The sequence below is a fragment of the Lissotriton vulgaris genome, chromosome 2_1 (assembly GCF_964263255.1).
Source record: "Lissotriton vulgaris chromosome 2_1, aLisVul1.2, whole genome shotgun sequence".
In the NCBI taxonomy this organism is placed as follows: domain Eukaryota; kingdom Metazoa; phylum Chordata; class Amphibia; order Caudata; family Salamandridae; genus Lissotriton; species Lissotriton vulgaris.
This window is the reverse complement of record NC_141687.1, coordinates 1,569,241,289-1,569,255,429: the sequence shown is the minus strand read 5'-3', so window position 1 is coordinate 1,569,255,429 and position 14,141 is coordinate 1,569,241,289.

Genomic DNA, 14,141 nt, shown 5'->3' with positions numbered 1-14,141 from the left:
TGGCATTACAGCCGTCATCAGCCAGGCTAGCTTAAATCCTGTGGCAAATTGAGCAAGGGACTCACGTCTGAGCATACCCTGCCAACTTAGGGCGAACCAAGAAATACAAAAGGGGTTGATGGACGGAGCGTTTGAGCAAATCAAACACTCACCCCCAGTCAACTGATCTGGGTTTAATCCATCACCATTCTTTAGCACACTCCGCCACCCCAGTTCAGACACGGCCATATGCAAATCATTCTGACCATGTGCCTCATGGTAACAGTCCAGCCGAACTGCCAAAGACATGTCTTCTCTGGACCGGAAACAAGCATTCTGGGACCGGTTTCAGGCATTACAGCCAGCATCAGCCAGGCTAGCTTGAATCCAGTGGCAAAGTGAGCAAGGGACTCATGTCTGAGCATACCCTGCCAACTTAGGATGAACAAAGCGATACAAAAGGGTATGATGGATGGAGCGTATGAGCAAATGAAACACTCACCCCCAGTTAACTGATCTGGGTTTAATCCATCACCATTCTTTAGCTCACTCCGCCACCCCAGTTCAGACACGGCCATATGCAAATCAGTCTGACCCTGTGCCTCATGGGAACAGTCCAGCCCGAACTGCCAAAGCCATATTTTTCCAGGACCGGAAACAAGCATCCTGGGAAAGGTTTCTAGCATTACAGCGGTTATCAGCCAGGCTAGCTTGAATCTAGTGGCAAAGTGAACAAGGGACTCACGTCTGACCATACCATGCCAACTTAGGGTGAACAAAGTGATACAAAAGGGGTTGATGGACGGAGCGTTTAAGCAAATCAAACACTCACCCCCAGTCAACTGATCTGGGTTTAATCCATCACCATTCTTTAGCTCACTCCGCCACCCCGTTCAGACACGGCTATATGCAAATCAGTCTGACCCTGTGCCTCATGGGAACAGTCCAGCCTGAACTGCCAAAGCCATGACTTCCCTGGACCAGAAACAAGCATCCTGGTACCGGTATCTGGCATTACAGCCGTCATCAGCCAGGCTAGCTTGAATTCAGTGGCAAAGTGAGCAAGGGACTCACGTCTGAGCATACCCTGCCAACTTAGGGCGAACAAAGCAAAACTAAAGGGTATGATGGACGGAGCGTTTGAGCAAATCAAACACTCAGCCCCAGTCAACTGATCTGGGTTTAATCCATCACCATTCTTTAGCTCACTCCGCCACCCCAGTTCAGACAAGGCCATATGCAAATCAGTCTGACCGTGTGCCTCATGGGAACAATCCAGCCCAAACTGCCAAAGACATGTTTTCCCTGGACCGGAAACAAGCATCCTGGGACCGGTTTCTGGCATTACAGCCGTCATCAGCCAGGCTAGCTTGAATCCAATGGCAAAGTGAGCAAGGGACTCACGTCTAGGCATACCCTGCCAACTTAGGGCGAACAAAGCAATAGAAAAGGGGTTGATGGATGGACCGTTTGAGCAAATCAAACACTCACCCCCAGTCAACTGATCTGGGTTTAATCCATCACCATTCTTTAGCTCACTCCGCCACCCCAGTTGAGACACGGCCATATGCAATTCAGTCTGACCCTGTGCCTCATGGGAACAGTCCAGCCCGAACTGCCAAAGCCATATGTTCCCTGGACCGGAAACAAGCACCCTGGGAAAGGTTTCTAGCATTACAGCCGTTATCAGCCAGGCTAGCTTGAATCCAATGGCAAAGTGAGCAAGGGACTCACGTCTAGGCATACCCTGCCAACTTAGGGCGAACAAAAAGATACAAAAGGGGTTGATGGACGGAGCGTTTGAGCAAATCAAACACTCACCCCAGTCAACTGATCTGGGTTTAATCCATCACCATTCTTTAGCTCACTCCGTCACCCCAGTTCAGACACGGCCATATGCAAATAAGTCTGACCCTGTGCCTCGTGGGAACAGTCCAGCCCGAACTGCCAAAACCATGTCTTCCCTGGACAGGAAACAGGCATCCTGGGACCGGTTTCTGGCATTAGAGCCGTCCCAGATCTCTGTACTGGGGTGAATGTATGACATTGTTCTGCTCTCTGTCCATCAACTGTTGTTTTTGCATAGGAGAAAAGTCAGCACAATTATTGACCCCTCTCCCAAAATTTAAAATCCCCTGGGGGAGGTGGTAAATTATTCGAGACTGAATTCGTTAGTACAGCCTACTGTGCTTACGCTACCAGGAAAACACAACAACAGTACAAGGCCTAGATTTCCATTGTAGTGATTTATTAGTTGCAAGTCTAGTTGTCAGATTGACACACACACTCCCTCATGGCTTGTATACACCCATCCCTGCACATGTGACCCTATGTACAAAAAGGGCGGAGCGTACGTGTTGTATGCCATTTTAGAGTTGTTCCCAAAGTACCGAACAAGGGGCCCTTTACTACATGCGTGGCCTCTTTGGACACTGAGTTAGTGGTGCCCGAAGCACTGAGCGGGTGAAGAACCTGCGATGATGATATTGGGAGCACGAGTATGTCGTTAGCCATAGAGATATCAAGACTCAGCACCATATACGAGACTTCTTTGTTGGAGATCAGGACTACATCATGCAGAAGGTGTCTTATCCATGAAAAGGTAAGCAGTGAGGCTTGAATACGCATCGGAGGGAGTCAGGGTTGTAGCAGACTAGATACAAAAATGCAACTTAGTATTTCAGTCGAACGTACTCCTATATAGTGTATTAATTTACATGTATACATTTTTTTTGCTAATAGCAGGAACGTTTTTATAATCGCTGAAATGTTCGGAATATTACCAATACAAACAGTTCTGAAGAACCGGGTTTTAGAACCCAATGGCGCCAGGGAAAACGCCTGATGTCTTCGAGTTCCCCTGCCTTGGCAAACAGAGACACGGGACACTTCTTGATGACGTCAAAGACCAAAGTTTATTGGCTGCAACCAGGAGCAGAGATCTACGAAGCACAACACGGGTGGTTCGCTAGAGACTGCACAATTTCAATGAGCGGAGCATGGTCTTTTATGCCAAAAATCACATTCCAAAGTAGCATCGGTTACACACAAACTGGCCAATGAAAATGTGACATTTCAAAAGTAGCGCATGACGACAATCCTATTTTCCGTTGTCCAGCCCAATAGAAATGACCAAGCAAATCCAACTTTCCTGTTCAATCAGGCCGGACAAACCCATCATAAAACCTTAACCCAAATCAGTGATTATGTCGTAAAGGAAGGAGCAGAAACAGATTGGAAGCAAGATAGAAAGGTGGGTGCAGTGTACTGTAAATTCGGCATGTCCTGCTCTTTGATCTTTATCTGACCAGCTGCTTAACAAGGAACTGGCTCAGCGAGGTCAGCCTCGGGCAAGGGAGTCAGTTCGGCCAGGTCATTCAGAAGTCAGCTAAGGTGTACGTGTCCCAAGGACTCACTTGGCCGCAGTCATCGGCCTATGAGAGGGCAACCACACAAAATGGCTTCCATTCACAAAATGGAACCCGAGGGTTCAAACGAAATCCCTAAATACGTAGTGTTCTCATTGATCGATTAATGCGAAAACACTCATACACACCGCACTCGTGATTTGCGGTCCGCTGACACCAAAATCGTCTATTTCCGACGACCTTTATTGAACGGGTTCGGAACCACCGAACCTCAGACCCTCAAACTACGGAACTACAGTTCGTAGAAATGTGAGAAGGAACGTGTATAAAAGCGTGATGTTATCTAACTCCAAATTAATATAGTAACAATTACCAATCATAACATTTTTCTTTTAATATCTTTTAGATGTAGAGCTTCAGGATGGATTATGTAACAAGGACGACGGCAATGGGACAAGGTGAGCAAAGAAGCTTGTTTCCGAAAGAACGACAAGTTATCTGTGAAAGGAGAGAATGTGTAGTATGCAGCAGGTGTGCAGAACACACATTGGGCTAACGGGGCTTCAGCTAAGATGAGATAGCTTCCTGGGCCCACACACAGTCACACCGAGTACTTCACAGGTCTTTTAAAGACATTTTGCTTGTTAATGAGGCTTTGATGTCCACCCCGCTTACAGCCCCTGCAGCTCCACTCTTCCTTTTGCTTGAAGTTAAGCCCCACCCAATATTTTTGACTGTGGTTGCGCCTCTGGCTTCAGGCATCCCTGTCGTGTGTGTCTCTCCCACGTTTGAATGTCCTTTTTTCTCTCTTTCACTTTCTTACTCTCTCACATCATTTCTCTATCTTTTTTTTAAGTTTTGTACGCTGCTTTCGCCAGTCTGCTGTATCTAACCTTATCTGAGTTCAAGTGGTAAACTCTCTTGGTTACACCGAAGGCTTCTTCGACACGTAGAGCACCCTCTTTTAATGACGCCAATGGCACTAGGTGAACAAAGAATTTTGTTTGCGAAACAACAACAAAAAATTTGTGAAAGGAGTAGGTAGTGTGCAGCAGCTTCACTGTGTAGAAATGTATAATCACCTCAGAGCAGAGACAACATATAGGTTACAACAGTCTGAGAAACAGATCTACAAGCTTATTGCCCAACTTTTGTGTCCCTTTTAACATGAGAAAAGTGGCGCAAGAAGCTTGTAAATATGTGCTTCAAAATAGTTTTTAGGTATGCGTGTGACCAAGCCTGATAAGATCGGAGGCCAAGGACAAACACCGAGCAGGAAATCTCATGGATCACAGAGAAGATAGGCGGATGCTAAATTGAAAGTAGCAGGTATAACAAAAATAATGGACGAAAACTGCTAAAATGGCGGAGGACGTAATTAACGTTTGGTGCCTCGGCAATACGTTTCTAATAAATATAGATAGAATATGATTATTAATATATTACAAAAGTATAGCAGCGGATGCGACACACGACCCGGCATAAGAAAATGTAATACCTGAAATAAGGAGAGGTTTGCTTGGCGAACTTGAAGAAAAAGCTTGGGCCCCCCATTATGAAAAAAAAATTGCCCCCGATATTTGCCCCCCGGGGGCTAATTAACAAGAAAGCGGTCTTTTTTGCCCAAAACGTGCACCATACGCGTACCACGTGATTTAAAAAAAATTCATGGGCCTAAAGATCCATGCAGTACCCCCTGAGCAGGCCTAGAGGGTCAGGATGCTTCTACCCTGCCCCCTTTCCTTATTTTTCAACTTTGTTTTACTGTTTTCTTGTGACTCGGTTCTACCGAGGCACAAGATGGCTGCCAACACTTCCTGGTTTGGAGTGTTGACGGACAGTTGACATCCAATCAGCATGCAGCTCGTGCCCGTAATTGCAAGGATTTCCGTACGCGTACAGTACTTCGTCTCTAGATATCACTATGATTTTACTTTTGATGTTCTCAGGAACTACTGAACGGATTTACACCATTTAACAAAAAGCACAATCTGCGAACCAAACTCTACCTCTCTGCCAAATTTGGTGTAAATCTGTTTTCCCTTTTTTCTCAGCCCCCACTTGACGAATCACCCCCAAACTTTCAGGGAAGGGGCGGAGCGGAGCAGGCCATTTTTTTTTAGAAATTCGCGAAAATTCGTTCACGGACGCCAAAGTTATTCCAAATAGAATGTTGTGGATTTCCTATGGAAAGTAGGTCCTAACTATAACTACCTACTGGGGACCGCCAGTAGGTAATATATATTATATATATATATATATATTACCATGTATAGCCCAGATTCCCGGTACAGGCTAGTACCCGCTCTCGAGTGGGTCGTCCCAGGGGCCCCGGAAGCCCAATATATTTCACCACACGCTTTCCATTCCAGAAAATACGTAGACGACACACTAAGAGTCTGCTGTGCTGTGGAGATTTATTGGCAGCAAAAACAAACTTATATATGTATATGTATATATATATTCACTGAAAAAACCATAGGTTATAGACTATATATAGTAAGGAATTAGCCTTTAAAAAACCTTGGAAATTCACTGAAAAAAACATAGGTTTTAGCCCTTATATAGTTAGGAATTAACATATAAAAAACCATTGAAATTCCTCCTATATAGTTAGCTGGACATTTTATTGATATAAAACCAATAAAAGCACTGTGTGCTTATTTGCTAAGCACAGCATCCCACACACATCATACCCATATAACTGACCAGTTCCCGATGTTTTTTTCAGTGAATTTGCAAGGTTTTGAAAATGCTAATTCTATTAGCGGATAACGTTTAAATATTTTAATATCCTTGTGGGACCACCTGAGCAGCCCTAGGGATCCGATTTTTGATGCATGAACGATGGTAAGATGCATGATGGATGAATGATTGTTGAGTGGATGCATGGATGGATGCATGCATGATAGATGGGTGAATGGATGCATGAATGATGGATGGATGCTGGATGGATGGATGGGTGGGTGGATGGATGGGGTGCATGAATGGTGGGTGGGAGGGTTGCTGGGTGTTGGATGGATGCATGATTGTTGGCTGGAAGATGGATGGATGGCTGGTGGATGCATGATGGATGAATGATTGTTGGGTGGATGCAACTCCAAAAGGATTAAATATGCACTCCGCAGCAGAATCGCCGGTCAGCCGCGCCTCGGCTGCCTCACCCAGGGGCTCTAGCCATGGACACAGCAGTGATGGTTTGGTCGGCAACATCACCATAGCTGCCAAGGTTTCAGATTGCCATGTGTGACATTTTCATATTTTAAGAGTAATTATGAGTGACGTTTTAATGAACATGAGTGACACCTTCTCGCAAGCAAAATCAAGGTATGAATATGAGTAAAACAGAGAAATATGAGAAATAACACTCATCTAAGTAATAAACAATTGTTAAATGACTTCCATGTATCAGAGTCATGTCTAAGTCATACACTTCGAATCATACAAATATCAGAAAGCTCATTTGTAATATATCAAAACAAGACTGCACAGTAGCACAGGAGCTGTTTTTTTCGGTTGTATGTTGTTTTGAGGCTTGTGCTTCCAGCCTTTGCCAAACACAGATTGCCAGCCTTTGAGGTGGGCCCCTCCTTCCCGTAAAATCAGGAAAGCATATGGTCTGGGCTTCTCTCTGACATCAAGAGGGAACCGATGTCAGAGAGGCCCCAACAACATGAAACATGCAGTTAAATACCTCACACAGCGCCGGTCCAGCCACCTATGTCACCTTCTGAGCATTACTACCAGCAGGCACCTTAACGCACCGTACGAGACACAGGCTGGTAAATGTAACATATGTCAGCTGCAGATGGGATTGTGGTAGTTATGCTGCTCCATCGGCAGCAGCGATAGACTCTGCGATAGACTCTGCCAAGGCTGGCCAGGAGGCTGCAGTCATTGGCAAGATCAGGGTATGAACTACCATGGGCCACTGGAATAGGAGTTTGCCGCCCGGTGGCCCCAGTCCGCCTCCAGTCTACTCCAGGATGGACAGTGAGTTCCCCCACTCACAGGTAGGTAGCCATAGCCACATATAATAAAAATGTGTTATCAAAATATGCTCTTTGTAGTTACATTTGCATTTTAAACACAGCATAGTCGCATTGTCTGTTTTGAAACAGGTTTTGAAACAGGTTTGAGTCTGTTTTGAAACAGGTTTGAGCCACCCCGCCATTGCTGACAGGAGCCACATCACACACTGCATTTAGCACCTTGCAGTAGCCGCATGCCATTTATTAGTACACCAGCTTGAATATACAGCTCCCGCCCAACATCCAATGAGCACTAGACAACTAAACGCCTGAAGTAATTAGGCGTGGACAGGAAGAAAACACAAATTTATAAACTACCTCCGGGAGCTAGCAGGCACTCAGCTGCTCCCCGGGCCACTGCAGTATTCGGTCTCTCTCCTTCAGCTCCTCCTGCGTGTGCATGCAGTAAAGGCAAAATGAGCATTGCCGACGACCGTGGTACTGGTACGTATCAGGGCTATATGGCTGTTCAGCGGGGCCGTCCAGTGCGGGGCCGTCCACTGAAAGGCTGTCCAGGCAGCCTCTGCACCCCGTGTCAAACACTCCTGTCTTGCATGGCTGGGTACGGCAATTAATAATTGATTCGGCTGCGGAACTGACAGCACATCGGGATGTGCCCCAATGCATGCCATGTGAGCTGCAGCAGACTACGAAATGCTGCGGGCCGCACCATGATTGAGTTTGCGGCCAGCCCCTTACAACAAACTCAACTCCAGTCGAGTCCGACTCCGACCCCGCCCCGCTTCCTGTTCCAGGGTGCGAGGTCACTTTCGACCCCCCCCCACCCACCCACGGCGCCACAGAGCTGCCTGTAACGCAACCCTCCCCGGGTCTCCATGCAGCAGGCGGGCAGATTGTAACATTGTAGAAGGGCATCACCCGGTCTCCCCTCGGCACGGGAGACCGTACGGGCACAGCAAAGGCTTCCCCCAGGCAGGGGGAAGCAAAAACCACGTCCTCCCGGCCCCGCCCACAACCAGGCGGCGGCCATCTTAAGGCAGCTCGGGCGGCGGCGGTGATCTCGGGGTGCAAAACGAGGGGTGGGCACCCTCGAAATTAAATTAAAAACATTAAAATGAAAGAGAGAAGCCCCCCAAGCCCCCCCCCAAACCCCCCCCCCCAAAAAAAATCGCGAAAAATCGCGGGGTGCGCGCATGCGTGCGCGCTTATAGATATATAATTGATTTCTCTTCTAATTTTCTCAGGAACCACTGGAGGGATTTACACTATTTTACCGAAAGCGTGATCTGCATACCAGGCACTACCATTTTGACAAGTTTGGTGTAATTCCCTTCAGCGGTTCAAGCTGTAGCTGAGTCTAAAGGTCCTAGCGAAAGAGCCGAAAGCCGAAAGCCGAAAGAGCCTGGCGCAAGTCTTATGACCCGGTCAGGAAAGCTTTGTACCTCGCCACCATCAAGACATATCATAGAGCCATCTGCAGGGCCAGGGCCTCTTACTTCTCACGTGAATTCAGTGCTAGTTCCAAACCTAGTAAACTTATCTTTAAAGCACTGAAAGATCTTACTGCCTCTAGAGCCTCTACCGCTGAGATCTGCTCTGCCTCCCACTGTGAGGATTTGGCCGCTTTTCTTATCAATAAAGTGGAAGGAATTTATCGAGCCTTTCCCAGCTCTACAGGTTCCCGGCAGTTTATCACACCCACTTCAAAAACTACTTTTTCGCTATCCTATCTTCCGGAGCTTTCTACGGAGGAGTTTGATAAACTCGCGATTAGGGTGAAATCAGGTTCCCCGAAAGATCCCCTGCGGCCCTCACAATTTAGAGAATCTTCCATTTGCCTTCCCCCGCTCTGTAAACTTATCAATCTATCACTGTCCTCGGGCTCTGTACCAGGTGCCTGGAAACAGGCGCAGGTAATTCCTATCTTGAAAAAACCTGCGTTGGACCCTAAAAAGCTGAAAACTATCGCCCCATCTCTCTCCTCCCGTGGGCTGCTAAGCTGACTGAGGCCCATGTTAATACTATTCTAGCAAAACATCTCCATTCTGCGAATATTTTAGATCCCTCGCAGAATGGGTTCAGGCTCGGTCACAGCACCGAGACGGCGCTCCTGTATATGGCTGAACATCTTCGCATGTTGGAGGATTCAGGTCATACGGGGCACTTGTGCTCCTCGATCTAAGTGCCGCCTTCGACACTGTCTCCCATGACATTTTACTCCAACTTCTGGTTGAGGCAGGGGTGGATAAGCTGGCCCTTGAATGGTTCAGATCTTTTCTATCTGATCGCTCCTTCAGGGTCATCACTCCCCCCTTTGAATCCAAACCTCATGCGATTGCCCAGGGCATCCCCCAGGGATCGGCCTTTAACCCCACTCTTTTTAACCTTTATGTCCAGCCGCTGGCTGATGTCGCCATGCGTGGGAACCTCTCCATCGTGTCCTACGCAGACGACACACAGCTTGCGGTTGCGATTAGTGGGGCTTCCGATCTCGAGGCAGCCAAGTTCCGTGAGGGACTCATATCTGTGGCCCACTGGATGAATGATAATTTCCTACAATTGAATGCTAAAAAAACCGAGGTGCTCATTGTGGGGAAACAAATTCATCTGTGGGGCGACAGCTGGTGGCCACGTGAGCTCGGTCCTACCCCTACCCCTGTTACTGAAGTCAAAAACCTCGGGGTGTGGTTTGACTCCCAACTGAGCTTTTCCACTCACACTAAAAAGACCGCTGCATCTTGCTTTGGAATTTTGCGTCAGCTTTGGTCCACCTTTAAATACTTTGACGCTCCTACACGTCAACTCATTGTGCAAGCTTTGATTCTGTCCAAATTAGACTATGCCAGCTCTCTTTTTCTTGGAGTCAATCAGGCTGAGCTCTCCCGTTTCCAACGCGTCCAGAACGCTGCCGCCAGGGCTCTGGTTGGTTTGCCTAAATTCTGTTCAGCTAGGAGAACCATCTTTAATCTCCATTGGCTCCCGGTGGCACAGAGAATAAAGTTTAAATCTTTGATTTTGACATTCAAAATCCTTAAGCTTTCTTCTCCTCAGATTCTGCAGCAACTCATTTCTCCCTATGTTCCAGCTCGCTCTCTGCGGTCTTCTGTTCTCCACCTTGCCACTGTTCCCCGTTTCAAGAGATCCAGGATTGGCGGCCGCTCCTTTCGAGTCCTTGCCGCCAAATTGTGGAATTCCTTGCCCGTCCACATCCGTGCCATTGATGAGCTCCTTGCTTTTAGGAAGGCTGTTAAAACTTTTCTTTTCCCTGTAGCCCCTTAGTTCTGTTGCCGTTGTGTTGTGTTTCCCACCTCCTGTCCGGTTTTTTGTTCTGCACTAGCGCCAGGACACCCCTTTGCTGGGGCATCTGTGCGCTCAATAAATCAGGATAACATAACATAACATAACTATGGAAATTAACATGGGGAAAACACGTTTTGGGACCCCCCTTTTTTCTCAGCCCCCACTTGACGAATCCCCCCCAAACTTTCAGGGAAGGAGCGGAGCGAGCCATCTTTTTTGAGAAATTTGCGAAGATTCATCAACCAGCGCCAAAGTTATTCCCAATAGAATGTTGGGGATTTCCTATGGAAACTAGGTCCTAACTATATATACCTACTGGCTACCGCCAGTAGGTAATATGTATATATATATATATATATATATATATATTCACAGAAAAAACCATAGGTTATAGTGGATATATAGTTAGGAATTTGCATTTACAAAACCTTGAAAATTCAATGAAAAAACCATAGGTTATAGGCCATATATAGTTAGGAATTAGCATTTACAAAACCTTATTTTACTCGCATAAAACCATTGAAATTCCATATATAGTTAGCTAACTATAAGCGCTAACTATATATCGCGCACCCGCAATCCACTGCTGATGATGTCACATATTACATCATTCATGACATGGTCAGTGACATCACTGATGACATCACTGATGACATCTCAAATGACATCACTGATGACATCACTGATCACAACATCCAGTGATTGTATGTGTCTGTAAAGTTTAAATATGTTTCACATATTGAAGAATGAGTGGATGTATAAGTGTCTGGATGAAGAATTTAGTAGGTGCATGACTGACTGTATGAGTGAGTGATTAAATGTGTCTCACTGAGTACATGGGTTAGTGACTAAACTGTCTTAATTCGTGCATCAGTATGTTTGTTGTTGTGTAAGCTGCTGCATGTGTTGATCAGTAGCTATAAGAGTGGCCATATGGGTTATTGATTGGTTGCCCAAGTATTTGAATGGGAGGCTGAGTGTGTGTGTGGGTGGCTGGGAGGTGCGTGACTCTGTGCATAGATGTGTAAGCAGTTGATTCACTAGGAGTATGAGTTCAAGAGTGCATGTGGAAACAGCTATATGGGCGGTTGACTGTGCATGGGTGTGTTGATGAGTGAATGGATTTCTCATTGCTACATGTGCAAGTAAGTACGTATGTAAAACACAATACATGTGAGAGTTGAGATATATAAATAACTGAACATAAGAGCCAGTGAATGTGTGAGTGGCTGTATCGATCACTGTGAGCTTGTATCAGGGATTATATAAGAGAGTAAATATGTGTTATTATATGTTTGAATAAGTAAGATGTGTATAACTGTATAGTTGAGGAAATGGAGGTGTGATTGATTCTTTGCATGACTGACTAGGTGTGTGAGTAACTCCATGGATGAGTGACAGTCTGTGAGTGTCTGTTTATACTGAGTGTATGTAAGGTTATATTAGAGTCTGAAGAGGTTCATTGTATTATCACATGAGTGATGTGATCAGTGATGACAAATGAGATGTCATCAGTGATGTCATTTGAGTTGTCATCAGTGATGTCATCAGTGATGTCATTTGAGATGTCATCATTGATATCATTTGAGTTGTCATCAGTGATGTCATTTGAGATGTCATCAGTGATGTCATCAGTGATGTCACTGACCATGTCATGAATGATGTAATATGTGACATCATCAGCAGTGGATTGCGGGTGCGCGATATATAGTTAGCGCTTATAGTTAGCTAACTATATATGGAATTTCAATGGTTTTATGCGAGTAAAATAAGGTTTTGTAAATGCTAATTCCTAACTATATATGGCCTATAACCTATGGTTTTTTCATTGAATTTTCAAGGTTTTGTAAATGCAAATTCCTAACTATATATCCACTATAACCTATGGTTTTTTCTGTGAATTTCATTGGTTTTTTAATAGCAAATATGAAAAGCTTTAAAATGTCAAGTACGTGATAGATAAAAACATTTTCGTATTTATGCACGCTGATGTGCTTTGAACGCTGCCCCCCCCCCTCCCCTCTTTTGCCTTAGTAGTACTCTCTCTTTGCAGATACTGAAGGGTAGTTAACGCAGGCCTTTACCCCCGTTGTAATCCGTCGTGCCTCCTTGTCTCTCCATTTGATTGATTGTTGTCCAAGCATTTACTGTTTTAGAATTGGTTCTCTTTGGATCATTCTCTATTTACAAACAAGCACAAAGTCGCAATACTCTGTTTAGTCTTTGCAGATAGTGAAAAATCGTGTAAAAAAATAAAAGTAATCGAACAAAATCAGTAGGCCACTAATTGGATCTCTTTTTGACCTCGCTAAAATAGAAATATTAGGAACAACCCTTCTTGAGAAATACGAAAATAGTGAGATGAACTGAGCTCCACACCATGAGGGCTGCAAGACAGCTCGGCTCCATCACCCATCCCGCACAAAATAACGACAAACCCTATGCAAATATTAAAAATATAGACAACACACCAGCAAAGAAACAGGGTAAAACATTTTATTAAAAAACTATTTACATAACGTTGGTCTATAAGATGATGTCAGTAGTGGACCGATGTGTGAATAGATCGAAAACAGCACAAGGCTCCAAGATCCGGATAGCAAGCTCCTGGATGTTGGGTGCCATAGTTTAGAGTTCTGAATTTCAGCCTTTTTCAATGCATGTGCTTTGTTGAATCAAAATGGCGGCTTGACACAAAGCTGACTCAAACGTTGTTACTGATGCTATGCAGACCAAAACTGGTTTTCAGTTTGTACATTTTTCTAGATTTTTCAATCCAAGTTTGGTTGACTTTGTAGAACGATGGCTTCAGATTTTCAACATACGGTGTGGTGGCGCTGACTGGGAGGGGGCGCTTCGCTCCTGCCCCCTCCCCAAGTAAGATTTTCATACGTGAAAGTACGTTAATGGTTTTGGTCCCTGAGATGCTTCGATGTCACTACCATTCTCAAATAGCATAAGTTCTGGATGTTGGGTGCCATAGTTAAGAGTTCTGAGCAGTGCTTGTAACACTGTCTGAAGCTTATTTCCACCTACTGCAGCTTCACTATTCTCAAAGTAAGTGAGTGTCGTTTGTGGACCTGACTGCATTAGAAAACAATGTGATATGTTACCTTCCTAAACAGCTTGACGGAGGCCCCTGAGGGGCGGTGTGATGGCCATGGACTCGGAGAAGACGCTTGGCTCCGACACCCTCCCCAAGTCTTATAGCACTGGTGTAGCCTGAGATCGCCCCCGACATAGGCGGCCGGCTCCCGGGGTCCGGCGGAACTTTTTGCCTTTTGATGACTCTTCAATTCTGGACCTTGTCCCACAATCCGTTTGACCTGAAGACAAGCTGTAGTGGGGCGCCCCTTTATCGTTTTAGTTGCCATTCCGCCCGCTTTTGCTACACTGTGCCTCTTCCGCCATTCAGCTGTTTTCCGCCCGCTCTTGCGACTACAGCGTCTCGCTCACCATGTAGTTGAGATGCGCCCGCTCTTGCGGTGCAGCGATAGGCGGC